Below are 12,576 nucleotides of genomic sequence, written 5' to 3' on the forward strand. Positions count from 1 at the left end.
ATTACAGGGGACTAGCTAAGATGCTGTGAGGGGAGGCAGTTAAACTAGATACGCCTGTACAAACAATAGGTATAAACATCTGTTTCCCACTTTTACAGGAACAAACCCCAATTAAAAGGGTCTTAACGATCTGTATGAGAGGGCAGGCACCGATGGAGGGAGTAGATAATGGTAAGGAAAGGATAAGCCTAACAATGACCCACAGCGGGATACAAGCCCAGTCGCTCCAGTCTGTCAGCATAAGGTAATCCCTCCATTCCAGGAATTGACCTCGTGAACCTACGCTGCACTCCCTCAATAGCCAAAATGTCTTTCCTCAAATTTGGAGACCAGAACTGCACACAATACTCCAGGTGTGGTCTCACCAGGGCCCTGTACAGCTGCAGAAGAATCTCTTTGCTTCTATACTCAATCCCTCTTGTTATGAAGGCCAGCATGCTATTAGCCTTCTTCACTACCTGCTGTACCTGCATGCTTACCTTCATTAAATGGATTCCTCATTCCTGATAAAGGGCTTATGCCCGAAACATCGAATTTCCTGTTCCTTGGATGCTGCCTAACCTGCTGTGCTTTAACCAGCAACACATTTTCAACTGCTTACCTTCCTTGACTGGTGTACAAGAACACCTAGATCTTGTTGTACTGCCCCTTTACCTAACTTGACTCCCTTTAGGTAGTAATCTGCCTTCCTGTTCTTGCCACCAAAGTGGATAACCATACATTTATCCACATTAAACTGCATCTGCCATGCATCTGCCCACTCACCTAACCTGTCCAGGTCACCCTGTAATCTCCTAACATCCTCCTCACATTTCACCCTGCCACCCAGCTTTGTATCATCAGCAAATTTGCTAATGTTATTACTAATACCATCTTCTATATCATTAACATATATTGTAAAAAGCTGCGGTCCCAGTACTGATCCCTGCGGTACCCCACTGGTCACTGCCTGCCATTCCGAAATGGAGCCGTTTATCACTACCCTTTGTTTCCTATCAGCCAACCAACTTTCAATCCAATCTAGTACTTTGCCCCCAATACCATGCGCCCTAATTTTGCTCACTAACCTCCTATGTGGGACTTTATCAAAAGCTTTCTGAAAGTCCAGGTACACTACATCTACTGGATCTCCCTCGTCCATCTTCAGAGTTACATCCTGAAAAAATTCCAGAAGATGAGTCAAGCATGATTTCCCCTTCATAAATCCATGCTGACTCTGTCCTATCCTGTTACTACTATCCGGATGTGTTGTAATTTCATCCTTTATAATAGATTCCAGCATCTTTCCCACCACTGAGGTCAGACTAACTGGTTTATAATTCCCTGCTTTCTCTCTCCCTCCTTTCTTAAAAAGTGGGACAACATTAGCAACCCTCCAATATGCAGGAACTGATCCTGAATCTATAGAACATTGGAAAACGATCACAAATGCATCCACGATTTCTAGAGCCACCTCCTTCAGTACCCTGGGATGTAGACCATCAGGTCTTGGGGATGTATCAGCCTTCAGATCTAACAGGCTCTCCAACATTGTTTTTTAGGTCATTTGGCCCATTGAGTTTGCTCCACCAATTGATTGTGGCTACATGGGTGGCACAGTGGCTCAGTGGTTAGAGACCCAGCACCAGAGACCCGAGTTCCATCCCAACCTCAGGTGACTGACTGTGTGGAGTTTGCACATTCTCCCTGTGTCTGCGTGGGTTTCCTCCGGGTGCTCCGGTTTCCTCCCACAGTCCAAAGATGTGCAGGTCAGGTGAATTGGCCATGCTAAATTGTCCCATAGTGTTAGGTGCATTAGTCAGAGGGAATTGGGTCTGGGTGGGTTACTCTTCAAAGGGTTGGTTTCCACACTGTAGGGAATTTAATATGTTTCTCAATTCCATTTTCCTGCCTTCTCCCCATAGCCCTTAATCCTTTAATAATTAACAAGCAATCTATTTCTGTCCTAAATACACTCAATGACATGGCCTCTGCAGCCCACTGTGGCAATGAGTCCCACAGACTCACTCCTCATTGGCTGAAGATATTCCTCATCTCAGTTCTAAAAGATTGTTTCTTCACTCTGACCCTGGGCCTTCAGGTCCCTTTTATAGGAAACTTCGAACATGGCTCTTATCGTACAGACCACTCAACACATTCTGGAGCAGGCAATCCAGACCATAACTTTGCAATTTGTTTTGGTAAATGTACACTGAAAATTACCCAGAGTAAGCCAGCTAGGTTTTAAAATAGACAGAAATTTATTCACAAAATTACACAATGAAATACAAAGAACAGAATAAAGAACCCCTACAGAACTCACTCTATCCAAACTAGACTTAATTATCCTGTTCCGACTATATGCAACAGTCTCAATAAGCAAACCTTCTTAAAAAAAGTGAAAAGATAGAACAGATGCTTACAGGTTGAAGTTAGAAGGGCAGAGAGAGATGGAGAGCCTGTTTCCACACAACTGAACTACTAACTGGGGCGGGAATGAACTGCCCAGCTAGAGAGCTGACCACTTCCCTTTCATTATACAGGTCACTTCTCAAACATGACCACTTTGGCCTGAGCAAAGAACAAAGAAAATTTACACCCAGGAACAGGCCCTTCAGTCCTTCAAGGCAAAAATGAGGACTGCAGATGCTGAAAACGAGAGTTTAGATCAGAGTGGTGCTGGAAAAGGACAGCAGGTCAGGTAGCATCCGAGGAGCAGGAAAAACCGACGTTGCGGGCAAAAGCCCTTCATCAGGAATACAGACGGAAAGCCTCCAGGGTGTAGAGACATAAATGGGGGGGTGGGGCTGGGGAGAAGGTAGAAAAGAGTACAATAGGTGAATGGTGGTGGGGATGGAGGTGATAGGTCAGAGGGGACAGTGGAGTGGATAGGTGGGAAGGGAGATTGGCAGGTGGGACAGGCCCTCCAAACCTGAGCCAATCCAAATCCACTGTCTAAACCTATCGCCCAATTCCTAAGCACCTGTATCCCTCTGCTCCCCACCTCAGATGAAATCTCATCTGTTTATATATAAACAAAAAAAGCGAGAAAATCCTGTCATACACCTCCAGCAGGTCCTGGCCAATCAAGTCCCAGAGAGCAGAACACAACCTGGCATGGAAGACCATCACTTCCATGAATTTTATTCATCCCAAAGGACTCTGGGGGCCTTGCTCAGCTCATCCAGAGCTAACAGCTAGTCCAGCCTTTTCTGTGTGTTGTCATCTGAGACCTCGATGATAGAGAACAGAATCAACTGGGAGGCCATGCTCTCTGCGGGCTTCATCTCATACAGTCTGCCATCCTCAGGATATCAGACTGAGATTGATGTTACTCAGTCATTCTCTTTGTTGGTTCTCAGAGAGCTCTGCCTGTGGCTTCTGGAAGAAGGAACGTGAGCGTCTCTCACCCCTCTCCACCAGGCAGACCCTGGACTGGGAGATTATCTTGGAGGTCACTGAGGGAAGGAGCAAAACTTGCTGGATGTCTACCCCCTGTGACATCAACCCCCATCGTCTGAAGGTGGAATCGGGTTTGTTTGCTTTAGTGGAGATTGGACAGTTTCCCCCATCTCTCTCTCTGTCTCTGTCTCTCTCTCTGTGTGTGTGTGTCTCTCTCTCTGTCTCTCTCTCTCTCTGTCTCTCTCTCTTGTCCTCTCTCTCTCTCTCTCTCGCTCTCTGTCTCTCTCGCTCTCACTCTCTCTCTCTCACTATCTCAACACCTTTGAGGATAAAGAACTTCTTGACGTTTCCCACCAATGTGATGGAGACTCACCATGTGTTTCACAGTTCTCCCACCTGTGTCATCCCTTTTGAGTTCCTCAGTGTTTTCTGGGGTCATAGGTTTATTGTTCAGCTTCCACAATCCCTTGCCAGCCCACTGGTCAACCTGTAAGTGGGAGATGGCCAGCAGGAGGCAGTGGTCAGAGAGGATTACCAGCTGGCCGTCAGTGGATCTGACAGAGAACACTTGGAAGACAAACAGGAAACCTATCCTTGAGTGGGTCGGCCTGTCCGGCTCTGCGCTGCACTCCGTCAGCAGAGGGGCTGAAGGTGTCATGAGGCTTGGTGACCTTAACCGTTTCTCTCATGAATCTGGACGTGGAGCCCCTCCATACATCCATCTGCATTGAGGAAGCAGTCGAAGTCTCTGACCAGAGTGACCCCAGGCTGGACAGTGGGAGCTGCTGCAGAGTGACCCCAGGCTGGACAGTGGGAGCTGCTGCAGAGTGACCCTGAGGCTGGACAGTGGGAGCTGCTGCAGAGTGACCCTGAGGCTGGACAGTGGGAGCTGCTGCAGAGTGACCCCAGGCTGGACAGTGGGAGCTGCTGCAGAGTGACCCTGAGGCTGGACAGTGGGAGCTGCTGCAGAGTGACCCCGAGGCTGGACAGTGGGAGCTGCTGCAGAGTGACCCCAACCCAGACAGTGGGAGCTGATGCAGAGTGACCCCGAGGCTGGACAGTGGAGCTGCTGCAGAGTGACCCCAACCCGGACAGTGGGAGCTGGTGCAGAGTGACCCCGAGGCCGGACAGTGGGAGCTGGTGCAGAGTGACCCCAGGCCGGACAGTGGGAGCTGCTGCAGAGTGACCCCAGGCTGGACAGTGGGAGCTGCTGCAGAGTGACCCCAGGGTGGACAGTGGGAGCTGCTGCAGAGTCACCAGCTGCTCTCTCTTTCCCACTGGTGCGTACACATTAATTTGTGTCCGGTGAGGGTTTCTGTACATAATGTCCACTCCAAGGTGGTACCTCCCCACTACCTCCATAACCTCGGAGATGGTGAAGTTGCCTCCTCACAGCAGAATCCCCAGGCTGGAGGAATGGCTATCAATTCCCCCCAACCAAATGAAAAGCCCATGGGTCCATCGTTTGACCATCTCCTGTAGCTAGGAGAAAGTGAGGTCTGCAGATGCTGGAGATCCGAGCTGAAAATGTGTTGCTGGAAAAGCGCAGCAGGTCAGGCAGCATCCAAGGAACAGGAAATTTGACGTTTCGAGATTCCTGAAGAAGGGCTTATGCCCCGAAACGTCGATTCTCCTGCTCCTTGGATGCTGCCTGACGTGCTGCGCTTTTCCAGCAACACATTTTTCATCTCCTGTAGCTGCTGAGGTGCAGGAACCCTCGCTCCTGCAGAAACAGGAGATCTGCTTAAACGTTGGTCAGGTAAGCCAGTGGGGAAACACATCGCCGAGTGACTTTAACACGAGGCACATACAAATTGGTTTTGGAAATTGCCAGCATTAAAGATCGGTAAGAATCCAAATATCAGTTTACCCATGGTGTAATCACTGGGCCAGCACCTGCCCCGTCAGCTGGAGGAGAGGGGGGAGGTTTTACCCCTCGATTGGGCCTGAGGGAGTTTTCTCATTCCTCCCTGGGGGCATTGACCTGATCTAGTGACATTGGGGTGAGGTCAAAGCCATGAACGTCTCTTTCTGCATCAGACGGAGTTGTTGTCACGTTCTGCTCCCAGTGGGCCAGAGCTGTGGTGAGGTGGGTACCCTCTTGGTTCCTAATGACTGGGGGTTGGGTTTCACCACACGCCCCCTGGGATACCTGGGGAGTGGGGGGAGAGGTGGGAGGTTATGCATCTCCCCCTTTGGGGTTGATCACTTTTTCTGTCTGTGGTCTCACCTCCCACATCTTCATCATCATGAGGAGGAGATGTTGGTGTGTCCTTCATTCCTTTGGTGGCCCGTGTCGGGGAAAGGGGCTGGATTGCTTCTCCACCTTTATCCACTGCCCCAATAACTCAGAGATATTCACATCTGCAGGAGATGGCCATAGGTCCCTCGTCACTCACCAGTGAGACTCTCCGCTCAATGTTCAACACATCGATGGAGGAGCAGAAGGTTTGCTTTTGATGTTGAGAATTACATTTCTGCCGAACCCACCAGATCTTCCCAATTTCATAATGAGGAAAAGTGTCTTTGTGCAGTGATGGGTTAGGGTCTGGAATGTACTGACTGAGAGTATGGGGGAGGCCTGAATTGTTACTGGATCAGCATTATAACCACTCTGTTCACATTTATCACGAGGATTGAACGCATCAAGGTGTTGTCATTTTATAACAGGTCATCTTCCACTGCAGACTGTAACAGAGCATCGGTAGAACAGGGGGTGACACAAACACATCTTACCTTAAACATTTCCAAAAGTAGAGTCTTCGGTAGATGGGATAGTGAAGGTGGTGTTCGGTACGCTTGCCTTTACTGGTCAGTGCATTGAGTAGAGGAGTTGGGAGGTCAGGTTGTAACTGTGCAGGACATTGGTTAGGCCACTTTTGAAATACTGCATTCAATTCTGGTCTCCCTGCTATAGGGACAACATTGATCTTTTGTGAACCCTTTCAAGTTTCACATTCTTGTAAATTTCCTCTTGCCCCCCCAGCCCCCCACCCCCCCACCCCTGCAAGGCCAGTACATCCTTCCTGAGAAACTGGGCCCAAAACTCAACATTCCAAATACAGTCTGACCAGAGCGTTATGCAGCCTCAGTGTTACATCTCTGCTCTTGTACTCTCACCCTCTTGAAATGAACGCTAACATTGCATTTGCCTCATAACTGCCAACTGAACCTGCATGCTAATCTTAAGAAAATCCCAAGTTCTTTAGTGCTTCAGATTTCTGAAGCCTTTTCTCATTTAGAAATTAGTCCAAGCCTCTAATCTTCCCACCAAGCTGCATAACCTCCCATTTCCCACATTGTATTCCATCTGCCACTCCTTTGCCCGCTCTCCCAGCCTGTCCACGTCCTTCTGCAGTCTCCCACTTCCTCAACACTGCCTGTCCCTCCACCTGTCATTGTGTCATCGCAAACTTACCAACAAAGCTCTCAGTTCCTTCGTCCCGATCATTACTATGTAACCCCACTCTCTGCCTTCTGCCAGCCAGCCAATCCTCGATCCAGGCCAGGACCTTGCCCCTAACACCGTGGGCTCTTGTCTTATTGAGCAGGCTCCTGTGCAGCACCTTGTCAAAGACCTTCTGGAAATCCAAACAGATCACGTTGATTGGATCCCCTTTGTCTAACCTGCTCATCACCTCCTCAAAGAATCCATCAGATTTGTCAGGTGTGACCTCCCCTTGATGAAGCTGTGCTGACTCAGCCCTATTTTACCGTGTAGTTCACCTACTCCGCAATCTCATCTTTAATAATAGTCTCTAAAATCTTACCAATGACCGAGGTCAGCCTAACCAACCTGTAGTTTCCTGTCTTCTGTCTCCTTCCCTTTCTTAAACAGGGTTATTACATGAGCCATCGTCCAGTCCTCTGGGACCTTCCCTGACTCCAGTGATCCCTGAAGGATCATCAGCAATGCGTGTACAAGCTGCTCAGGTATCTCCTTCCGAACTCTGGGGTATAGTCCATCTGTTCTGGGTGATTTATCCACCTTCAGAGTTTTCACTTTGCCCAGGATCTTCTCCTTCTTGACGGACATGACACTCACCTCTGGCCCCTGACTACCTTGAAGTTCTGCCATGCTGCTGATGTCTTCCACTGTTAAAACTGATGTAAAGTACCGGCTCAGTTCCTCTGCCATTTATTTGTTCCCCATTACTACACATCCAGCCTCATTTTCAAGCAGTCCAACGTCCACTCTTACCTTTTACATACCCGAGAAAGCTCTTGCAACTTTCTTTTATATTACTCACTAGTTTACCCTCATATTTCTTCTCCCCCCTTATTGCTTTTTAAAATATCCTCTGCTGGTTTTTAAAAGCTTCCCACACCTCTGGCTTTCCACTCATCATCATCACATTGTATGTCAGCGATGAGATTGATTTGTTGTTGTCACGTGTACTGAGATATAGTGAGAAGTGTTGTTTTCTGTGCTATACAGGCAGATCGTTCCAAATAAAGTACAGCACAGTAACAGAACAGAGTGCAGTGTTACAGAGTGATCAGAATTAACATTTGACAGGTCCATTTAAAAATCTGATAACAGCGGGGAAGCTGTTCCTGAATCTGTTTGTATGTGTAAACAAACATTTATATTTTCTGCCTGATAGGAGAGGTTGGAAGTGAGCATAACCGGGATGGGGGAGGGTCTTGGATGATGTTGGTTACTTTCCAGAGGCAGTGGGAAGTAAAATTGCAGTCAGTGGATGGAAGACTGGTTTGTGGGATGTACTGGGCTGTGTTCACGTCTCTCTGCCGTTTCTTGCAGTCTTGGGAAGGGTAGTTGCCAAATCACACTGTGATGGATGCAGGTAGGAGGCTTTGTATGGTGCATCTGTAAAAATTAGTCAGACTCCTTGTCAAAATGCTGAAATTTCCTTATCCTGAAGAAGTAGAGATGTTGTTGTGTTTTTTTGACCATTGTGTTGAGTATAGGTAGACCAGACAGATTGTTGGTGATCATCACTCCCAGGAACCTGATGCTCTCAGCCATCTCCATCTTAGCACCAATGATGCAGATGGGGTTGTGCCCTCCACTCCGCTTCCTGAAGTCGATGACCAGTTCCTTAATTTTGCTGATGTTGGAGAGACTATTGTCTTTATACCATGCCACTGAACACCCAATGTCCTTCCTGTCTTCTTGTTGTTTGAGATCCAAGCAGCAACAGTGATGTCGTCAGCAAACTTATAAATGGAGTTGGGGTGGAATTTGGCTACACAATCGTGAGTGTTTAAGGAATACAGTAGGGGGCTGAGTACACAGGCTTGCAACGCACCAGTGTTGAGGATTATGGTGGAGGACGGGTTGTAGCCTATTCCTTCTGACTGGGATCAATGGGTCAGGAAGTTGAGGAACTAATTACAGAGGGGAAGCTGAGACCTCGGTCTGAGTTTAGAGAGGGCTTTGTTATGGTGTTGAAGGTGGAGGTGTAGTCAATAAGTAGGAGCCAGACATAGCTATCCTTGATATCTAGATGTTCCAGGGATGTGTGTAGGCGAGCGAGCTGATGTTTGCTGTGAGAGTGTGGCCAGGGAGATAATGTTGACTGTGGACCCGTTGTCTGGTAGGCAACCTACAAAGGATGTAGACAATTTGGTCGGCTGGATTGATGGTGGCCATGACTAACCTCTCACAGCACTTCACAATTATGGAGATCAGAGCATGTTGCACGATGTTTCTTTGGCACTGGGATTATGGTGGTGTTGTTGAAGCAGGTTGGGACTTCAGTTTGTAGTAAGGAGAGGTTAAATATGTTTGCAAATACTCACACCAGCCGGTCCACACAGGATCTGAGTGTAAGGTTGGGACAGTTGCTTTCCATGGGTTCACTCTCAAGAAGGCTGATCTAACATTTGTGGTAGTGACCGTGGGTACAGGTGGATCTGCGGCTGTTGGGATAGGCGACATCTTTTCACTGACCATCTATTCAAAGTAAGTATGTATCGTTGCCTGCGATTCTCCTGGACTTTGCTTTAGAATTCCTACAGTATGGAAACAGGCCCTTCGGCCTGACAAGTCCACACCGACCCTCCAAGGAATAGGGAGAGAGAGAAGTTCAACACATGGCTACAGGGAGGTGCAGGAAGGAGGGTTTCAGATACCTGGATAATTGGGGCTCATTCTGGGGTAGGTGAGACCTCTACAAACAGGGTGGTCTACACCTGAACCAGAGAGGTACCAACATCTTGGGGGAAATTTGCTAATCCTCTTCAGGATGATTTAAAATAATTCAGCAGGGGGATGGGAACTGGATTGTAGTTCCAGTGTCCAGGAGGTTGAGAGTAGTGAGGTCAGAAATGAGGTTTCAAGGTCGCAAGTGAAGTGTGTCTACCTCAATGCCAGGAACATCCGGAATAAGGTGGGTGAACGTGCAGCTTGGGTTGGTACCTGGGACTTGGATGTTCTGTTCATTTCGGAGACATGGATAGAGCAGGGACAGGAATAGTTGTTGCAGGTTCCTGGGTTCAGACGTTTCAGTAAGAACAGAGAAGATGGTAAATGGTGGCGGGGTGGCATTGTTAATCAAGGCCAATATTATGGTAGCAGAAAGGATGTTTGATAAGGACATGTCTACTGAGGTAGTATGGGCGGAGGTTAGAAACAGGAAAGGAGAGGTCACCCTGTTGGGAGCTTTCAATAGGCCTCCAAATAGTTCCAGAGATGTAGAGGAAAGGATTGCAAAGATAATTCTGGAAAGGAGCGAGAGTAACAGGGTGATTGTTATGGGGTCTTTAACTTTCCAAATATTGACAGGAAATACTATAGTTCAAGTAGTTTAGATGGGTCAGTTTTTGTCCAATGTGTGCAGGATGGTTTCCTGAAACAGTATGTAGACAGGCCAATAAAGGGCGAGGCCACACTGGATTTGGTACTGGGTAATGGATCTGCCAGGTGTTAGATTTGGAGGTAGGTGAGTACTTTGGTGATAGTGATCACAATTCGGTTATGTTTATTTTAGTGATGGAAAGGGATAGGTACATACCGCAGGGCAAGAATTATTGCTAGGGGAAAAGGCAATTATGATGCGATTAGGCAAGATTTAGGATGCATAGAATAGGGAAGGAAACAGGATGGGTGAATTGAAATGTAGAGCTTATTCAAAGAACAGCTTCTGTGTGTTCTTGATAAGTATGTACCTGTCAGGCAGGGAGGAAGTGGTCAAGTGAGAGAGCTGTGGTTTACTAAAGAAGCTGAATCTCTTGATAAGAGGAAGAAGAAAGCTTATGTTAGGAAGAGACTTGAAGGCTCAGTTAGGGCACTTGAGAGTTACACGTTAGCCAGGAAAGACCGAAAGAGAGTATGAAGAAGTGCCAGCATAGGACATGAGACGTCATTGGCAGATAGGATCAAGGAAAACCCTAAAGCTTTCTGCAGGTATATCAGGAATTTTAAAAATGTCTTGAGAAAGATTAGAGCCAATCAAAGATAGTAGTGGGAAGTTGTGGGTGGAGTCAGAGGAGATAGGGAAAGTGCTTAATGAATATTTTTCATCAGTATTTACACTGGAAAAAGACAATGTTGCTGAGGAGAATATTGAGATACAAGCTACTAGATTAGATGGGATTGAGGTTCATAAGGAGCTGGTGTTATCTAATTTCACACTTTCTAGAATTGCTAAGTCCCCTGGGCCAGATGGGATTTATCCTAGGATTCTCTGGGAAACCTGGGAGGAGATTGCGGAGCCTTTGGCTTTGATCTTTATGTCATCGTCTACAGGAATAGTGCCAAATGACTGGAGGACAACAAATATTGTCCCCTTGTTTAAGAAAGGGAGTGGAGACAGCCCTGGAAATTATAGACCAGTGAGCCTTCAATTGTGGGTAAAGTTTTGGAAAAGATTATAAGAAATAGGATTTATAATCATCTGGAAAGGAATGTGTTGATTAGGGATAGTCAACATGGTTTTGTGAAGGGTAGGTTGTGCCTCACAAACCTTATTGAGTTCTTTGAGAAGGTGACCAAACAGGTGGATGAGGGTAAAACGGTTGATGTGGTGTATATAGATTTCAAAAGGTGTTTGATAAGGTTCCCCACGGTAGGCTACTGCAAAAAACATGGAGTTCTGAGAAGATTTGTAGCCCAGGTTGAGGTTCTGGATGTAAGTTTGATCGCTGACCTCGAAGGTTCATTTCCAGAAGTTTCGTCACCGTACCAGGTAACATCTTCAGTGGGCCTCAGGGCAAAGCGTAACTGATGATTCCTGCTTTCTATTTATATGTTTGGGTTGGTGATGTCAGTTCCTGTGGTGGTGGATGGGGTCTAACTCGATGTGTTTATTGATAGAGTTCCAGTTGGAATGCCATGCTTCTAGGAATTCTTGTGTGTGTCTCTGTTTGGCTTGTCCTAGGATGGATGTGTTGTCCAAGTCAAAGTGGTGTCCTTCCTCATCCATATGTGAGGATACTAGTGAGAGAAGGTCATGTTGTTTTGTGGCTAGTTGATGTTTTCTGCGTGTTTGTCCAATCTAGTGTTTGTTACAGATCTGACACGGTATTTTGTAAATGACATTAGTTTTGCTTGTTGTCTGTGTTGGGTCTTTCAAGTTCATTAGCTGCAGTTTTAGTGTGTTGGTGGGTTTGTGGGCTACCATGATGCCAAATGATCTGGGTAGTCTGGCAGTCATTTCAGAGATGTCTTTAATGTAGGGGGGAGTGGAGAGGGTTTCTGGACGTGTTTTGTCAGCTTGTTTGGGTTTGTTGCTGAGAAATTGGTGGGCTGTGTTTATTGGGTCTAAATTAGAGTGGTGCTGGAAAAGCACAGCAGGTCAGGCAGCATCCAAGGAACAGGAAAATCGACATTTCGGACAAAAACCTTTCATTACCACCCTGCCTGTGTTCATTGGGTACCCATTCTTTTTAAGCACCTGGTATAGGTGATTTTCCTCTGCTCTGTGTAGTTCCTCTGTGCTGCAGTGTGTGGTGGCTCATTGAAATAATGTTCTAATGCAGCTTCGTTTGTGGGTGTTGGGATGATTGCTTCTGTAGTTCAGTGTTTGGTCCGTATGTGTTGTTTTTCTGTAGACGCTGGTTTGAGGATCCCCATTGCCTGTTGGCTCTACTGTGACATCTCAGAATGGCAATTTGTTGTAGTTTTCCTCCTCTTCAGTGAATTTTATACCAGTAAGGGTATTATTGATGGTTTTGAAGGTTTCCTCTAATTTGTTTTGTTTAGTGATGACAAAGATGCCATCCATGTGG

This window comes from Hemiscyllium ocellatum, chromosome 12, assembly GCF_020745735.1.
Source record: "Hemiscyllium ocellatum isolate sHemOce1 chromosome 12, sHemOce1.pat.X.cur, whole genome shotgun sequence".
In the NCBI taxonomy this organism is placed as follows: Eukaryota; Metazoa; Chordata; class Chondrichthyes; order Orectolobiformes; family Hemiscylliidae; genus Hemiscyllium; species Hemiscyllium ocellatum.